The sequence below is a fragment of the Acomys russatus genome, chromosome 5 (genome assembly GCF_903995435.1).
Source record: "Acomys russatus chromosome 5, mAcoRus1.1, whole genome shotgun sequence".
Classification (NCBI taxonomy): Eukaryota; Metazoa; Chordata; class Mammalia; order Rodentia; family Muridae; genus Acomys; species Acomys russatus.
In genome coordinates this window covers 63,545,992-63,552,552 of record NC_067141.1, presented here as the reverse complement: position 1 = coordinate 63,552,552, position 6,561 = coordinate 63,545,992, and the positions used below count along the sequence as shown (strand labels likewise).

The following is a 6,561-nucleotide window of genomic DNA, read 5'->3' as shown; positions in this document are numbered from 1 at the left end:
TGGCTAGTTACCTGGAAAGCAAGCTTGAGTTCCTTTTACCAGCCCAGACCCATGGTGGCCACACCGAGCCCAGATGGGCTTAAAGAAATGTAGTCGACATCAAAATCAACTGGGAAACTGGCTAGGATTAGGACTCCAAGGTCCTAGACAGAGTTGCTAAGTGACTCTTCAGCTGTAACTAGAAACCCATATTTCCAAGACCCTCCCCTGGAGACCCCTGTTCCTGCAGGCCTTGCCCTAGACGGTGAGTGTGAACTTCTCTGCAGAGTTATTTGGCTTCCACCATTAAAGACATAACAGAGCTGAGGTGAACTAGTGCCAGTTACATGGCCTGTCAGTGACATTTGGGGTCTTCTATGACTCCACAGCTGTGGAGCTCTGGAGCTCTGAGTGCTCCAGCCAGAAGAGTAGGCCCTGGCATGATGGGCTTTTCAGAACAGACAACAGGCCATTTGAACTGCAACTCAGATTGAGAAACATGGTGCCAGCCGGTGCCACAGCTAGAGTCCACGAACGACTGGGCTGTGGCTTCACTTTCAGGATTTTTCCTTTTTGTCACACAGGAACCTCAGGCCTAGCTGGCCTGTGCAGAAAGGGCCTCGCGGGCTCCCCGCGGTGGGCAGTGTGGGTAGCACAGCGCCATCCTTGCCGACCACTGCGACACCCAAGTTGGCTCTGGATCCCTGCATGGAGCAAGTGCGCCACGCTGTGGCCACAGCAGGGGCGGCTGGTCCCAAGGGAGCACATTGGAGACAGGGGTGCTTGAGATCTGGACTTGCAGGCTCCCTTCCACCCTTCTGGCTCCTAGATTCCCTTCGGATCCCTCATCCTGAGACATGGGAAGGCCAACATAAGGAAATGCAGGCTCACATTATCTTTTCTAAATCTCAGAAAAGTCACCCCTGTGGGGGCCACAGTAGACTTTTGTCCATCCCAAAAATCTCAGCACCCCAGAGCCTCTGGCAAGCTTCTGACAGCATTCATTCTCACAGCCCTGCTGGCTGCCTGTCAACTGAATTCCACCCTTAAAAGCAGAACAAAAAAACAATGATCATAAAATTGGACCCTGTATTCCAGAGGTGACTTGGCCATCTCAGCAGGCGGCGGCACACACACATTCCTCCACCTGGCTTTCTGTTGTTGTTGCTAATACTATACATGACTATATTGGAGTTTTAGCAATCACATCACACAGTTGACTCATATTGAGCTTTCAGTCAACTAAACCCCCCCAGGTCTTCTCTCCGTGAACTGCTGTCAAGCTGGGTCCGCCCCCCTATCCAGTACTTATGTCATTGATTTTGTTTTAACCTAAGTGCAGGACTCTACATTTATCCCTGTTAAATTTAATCTTGTTGGTTCCAGCCTGTTGAAACCGTTTTGAATCCAGACTCTTTCATGCAAAGTATTAACTGCCCCTCCCACCTCCTAGCTCTATCCCCTGCAACTCTGATGAGCCTGCTTGCCTCAGTCCGTTGTCAATAAAAATGTCAGACAGGACACATGCCTAGCCTGGGCCCTAAGGTGTACTTCTGGAGACTTCCCTCATACCCAGACTGACATGGATCCATCAATCAACTCTTCACCAAACCTCATGGCACTGGGTTCAGATGCATCTGCCACATGTACAGATATAATGAGGGTCTGTCAGTTGCTTTGGACGACGTTCCTGACCTTAGATCACACCTGCCCTCCTTCTGTACCCCCAGGCATTTTCTCAGTCATAACTTCCAGTGGTGCCTCTCCTGCGTGACTCTGGAGCATCAGGAGCTTCCTGGGAATATCTATCTTCGCTAGTTGACATCCTTCTGAGCTTTAGGAAGTGTGTCCACCATTTTGTACTGTTGCTCCTCACCTCTGGAGATCTCTGTTTACAGTGGAGAATGGCCTTCATTGCCTACAAACTAAAAAGCCCTCTACTAGCTGGAGTCTGTCCAACACTCCCAAACCCACTTCCTCTCTCTGAAGGCTTCAGTAGAAGACCTAATCTAAGTAGTGCAGTGAGCAATGATGATGGAGATGGAGGAATAAGGTTCACAAGGCCAGGATGACCAGGTAGGTGCTGGCGCTTCATAAGTGAGAGCCTATTAACTCAGACCAGTAGGGCTGTATCAAACTAAGCAGGTGACCAGAAGTCCGCTGGAACTGAGACAAGGTTGGGCGTTGGCAAACTATCTGGTCACAGACTGGATCAGCCTAGTCTAAGTTAGAGATTTTCTCACATTTCCTTTACAAGCTGGCACCGGCCCTTAGACCCAGATGAGAAGGGAAAACAGCCTAGTTGGAGATGAGAGCAAAGTGCAGGGCTTGCACTCTTCTTGGGCCCTTATCCTCAGCTCTTAGGAACCCTGGAAAGCCTTAAATTCAGAGGTCATGTAATAGCTCAAGCGTCTATATGGGGTGCACAGGTCACTTGAGACAAACCAGGTGTTAAGGCCCATAATGAAGGATGGAGACTGACCACTGTGATGGACACAAATGGAGTGGGGGGTACAGACAGTTGCTACTCAGTTCCAGCCAATTGCTGTCATGTAGAAAACCTGATTTTATTATCATTAGATTGGCTGATTTTCCAGAGACGTCAAAAATCTCTTTGGATGGTGATTTCGACTTTTAATGCTATCAATTTTGAAAGATCTTTAAAGCAGTTATTGGGAAACAGAATACCTGTGCTCTGACAGTGGCATCCTCTCTTAGCTGCCAGGTATCTGGTACTTCGAGAGATCAAGTGACACAGGCTGACATTTTGCTGTGAATTTTATGCCGCAGGGATGACTTTTCTGCTTTATAAAGACAACTACTCAGAGGTTAATCCAAGCCCTAGCTCCTTCTGTCAGCTTTTAAGCTTAGCTTACAAGTCTCTGGATTTATTTGATTATAAAACAGAGTATTCAAATTACATTTAAGCCCCTTCAATATGAAAATGGCAAATGTAGTTAATGTATTACTTTCTGTTTTGTTGTTTGAGACAAGGTCTTGCTATAGCTTTCAGCGTTCTGCAAAGCCTCCCAGATGCCGGGATTACATAGTCACCACCATAGGGACTGCCTGAGCTTCTTCCACCAGAACTGCCCCCCTTCATAGGTCCATAATTTGATTGCTGTTGTCCACTGTAATTTCCAAAGTCATTATAGTTCCCACTGCCACCATAATTACTTACCTCCACCAAAATTCCTCCTTCACTGTAACCATCATATTCTCCTCCTCCTCCACTGTATCTACCACCTTGGTTTCCATATCCTGGTCCACCATTGCCTCCTCTACTACTGTAACCAGGACCACCACCATAGTTGCCACCGTCACTTCCAAATCCATTATATCCCCAAATCCACTATATCCACCATCTCTGTAACTACCTCTGCTGCCACCACCTCCACCACCATAGCCTCCTCTTCCACCAGTTTCCACCATGACCAACGTTACCTCCACCACCTCTAGAGTTTCCACCATAACCCATAAAGTTGCCAGATCTACCTCTACCACCCCTCTGTGATCCAGCAGACTGCATCTCTTGTTTAGAAAGAGCCTTTTTCATGTCCCAATTATGCCCATTAATAGTGTGGTGTTTCTGAACAACAATTTTATCAACTGTGTCATGATCATCAAAAGTTACAAAAGCAAATCTTTTTTTCCATTCTGCCTGTCTTCCATAACTTCTATGGTCTCAGTCTTGCCATACTTTCAATGTAGTCTCTCAGATTATATTCTTCTGTATCTTCTTTAATACTACCAACAAAAATTTTCTTCACCATTAAATGGGCACCAGGCTTTACAGAGTCCTCTCTAGAAACGGCTCTCTTTGGTTTCACCACACGCCCATCAACCTTGTGTGGCTGAGCACACATTAAAGCATCCACCTCTTCAACACACGAGTAGGTCACAAAAGCCAAAGTCTCTGGAGCATTTTGTTTGGGAATCTCTCATTACCACACAGTGTGTAAGTGTGCCCTGTTTCTCAAAATGCTCTCTTAAGCTATCATCTGTGGTTTCAAAGCTCAGACACCAACAAACAGCTTCCTCAGCTGTCCTGGTTCCTTTGGAGCATGGACCTCCATTGTGAAACTGGACTCACCTCTTCCAACTCGAGTTCAATATGGGCCAAGAAGAAGGGCACATTCAGTACTTTTTAAATGTTGGTATTATGTGGCAAATCTGCTCATCTTAACAAACTCTCTTCTGTGTATCTAGGACTTAAAACACAAACTGAGAGAGCGTGTGATAATGCACAGCCACTAGGCCGGCACTTAACAGAGGGGCAGTAGGACAGCGAATGAGTTCAAAGCATGTCTGGGTTACCATCTCAGGGAAAACATAAATAAAAATAAAAACAGCTGGGTCTCTAGGCGAGAGAAGCATGGGAGAATGGGGAAATAGAAGGTTCCAGAGGGTCCTAGAAACCTACAAGAATAACATTATGATGGCAGATCTGGGCCCAGGGGTCATGCTCAAAACTATGGCACCAGCCAAGGACAATACATGCAGTAAACCTCAAACCCCTACCCAGATCTAGGCAATGGACAGGACATTCTCCACAGTTGAGTGGAGAGTGGGGACTGACTTTCACACAAACTCTGGTGCCCCACATTTGACCACGTCCCCTGGATGGGGAGGCCTTGTGGCAGTCAGAGGAAGGATAGCAGGCTACCAAGAAGAGACTTGATACCCTATGAGCATAGAGGTCCCCCTCAGTCACAGTCATAGGGGAGGGAAGTAAGGGGAAAATGGGAGGGAGGGAGGGAGGAATGGGAGGATACAAGGGATGGGATAACAATTTAGATGTAATATGAATAAATTAATAAAATATATTTAAAAAAAAACAAAACACCCGGGTGTGGTGGCGCATGCCTTTAATCCCAGCACTCAGGGAGGCAGAGGCAGGTGGGTCATTGTAAGTTCAAGGCCAGCCTTGTCTACAAAGTGAGTCCAGGACAGCCAAGGCTACACAGAGAAACCCTGTCTCAAAAAACCAAACCCCAAACCTACAGATTATTTGAAGCAAACAGTAGTAATAGGGTTTGGCACACTTAGACATGCTTAGCATTTATTCTAAGGCCTTCACCCAAGATGCTTGCCTAGGAAGGAAGCAAGGAAGTCACCCCATGTATTGTGGGCTACTGTTCTAGATGCCCAGAACTGCAAAATAGTCAGAAACATTGGTTAGGCACCAACAGGATTCCGAAGGAATGCAGAAACTCCTGCTTACAGGTGAGTAAAGCAGTCACAGGGTTCACATCACAAGCCAGAGGTGTTGGTCAGCCTGCATGCTGGCTTCCTGTTCTGCACCTAGCTGCACTTGCTCACACGAGTCTAGAACCCAACTCAGGTGATGTATTGTACATCTATCTTGACTAGGCTGGTGCAACTTGGCTCTAAAAATAATCAAAACATCTTCCTACCTTAATAATATCTGCCTTCTATTTCTTTTCTTGGTGGGCCACCACTCCTAGAGGTTTCCAGACGAAACCTGGCTGGTTGTAGGGTCTCTCCTGACCTTGATCTGTATCACAGTCTCTATGGTTCTGCTGAAAGTTCTCTTGTCTCCTCCCCTTTTGTTGAGTTCTGTCTTTACCCAGCCTTTTCCCTAGAGCACTCAGCAGTATCCTCTTAGGACTCCTCTCAAGTCTTAAAAAAGACTAGCCCCTATCCCCATGAGGAGTAGATGATCAAAGACCTCCTCACATGTTCAATACTGTAGAGTCCTTACCCCACTGCCCCACTCCGTGACTCTATTCATACCCCCTTGGGACTACACCTCTCCCCAAAAGAAAAAGGAAAATTTGACATTGTTCATGCTACAACATGAACAACCAAGGCTTTCTTTCTATGTTGGACAGACAAGCTGCCTCCAAAGGAGGAAAGGAAACTAACAAATTCTGAGCACTTAGTGGGCACTAGGCACCAAGGTCACAACCTCAACTGTCTCCTTCATTCCTAGCAGCCACAAGAGGGCAACTGTGAACATATTCAAGCTCAGAGATAGTAATGTAACAGGCAAGGCTAGGCAGAGGCAAGACCAAGATTCAAACCTAGACTTCACAACTTCAAAAGGCTTTTGTATATAACACTGCTTTTAGTTCTTAAAGAAAATTCTAGCCAGTCACATGTGGCAGAATGGCTCTGAAAACTTCTGAACCTTGTGTCCCACTTCTCTATAAAAGCTCCCCTAAAACCCTCACTCTCAGTACCACCTCAGAAATTGAGTATTTACAGTGTTCATTTTCTGTAAGACATTCACCAACTGCCACCAACTCTGAAAGGCAGTGGAAATTCACAACGTTAGAGACAGGGACTGAGGCATGGCAGGACTAGTCACCCACTCTGCGCTTTGGTCACTGCTCTTGAAATGTAAGCTCTTCCCACTCAACAGCTGTGTCCCGCACACTCATCCTTAGAGGACACCTGCTTGCCTCTCATGCTCTGTTCTGGGGTCAACATCTGTGCCCCTTGAGATCTTGTCCAGCCAAAACCGTTTTTGACCCCAGCCCTTCCTCATGGATTTCCAGTCCACTCTACTGCCTGGTCTCCACTTTCCTCTCCTCGCCCATGTGCACCTCTCCTGTG

General features: G+C 46.8%; 1 pseudogene; it reads right to left on the bottom strand.

The window, feature by feature from the left end:
• Positions 1-536: 536 nt before the first annotated feature.
• On the bottom strand, positions 537-4,055 carry LOC127189900 (heterogeneous nuclear ribonucleoprotein A3-like; annotated as a pseudogene).
• Positions 4,056-6,561: the final 2,506 nt, after the last annotated feature.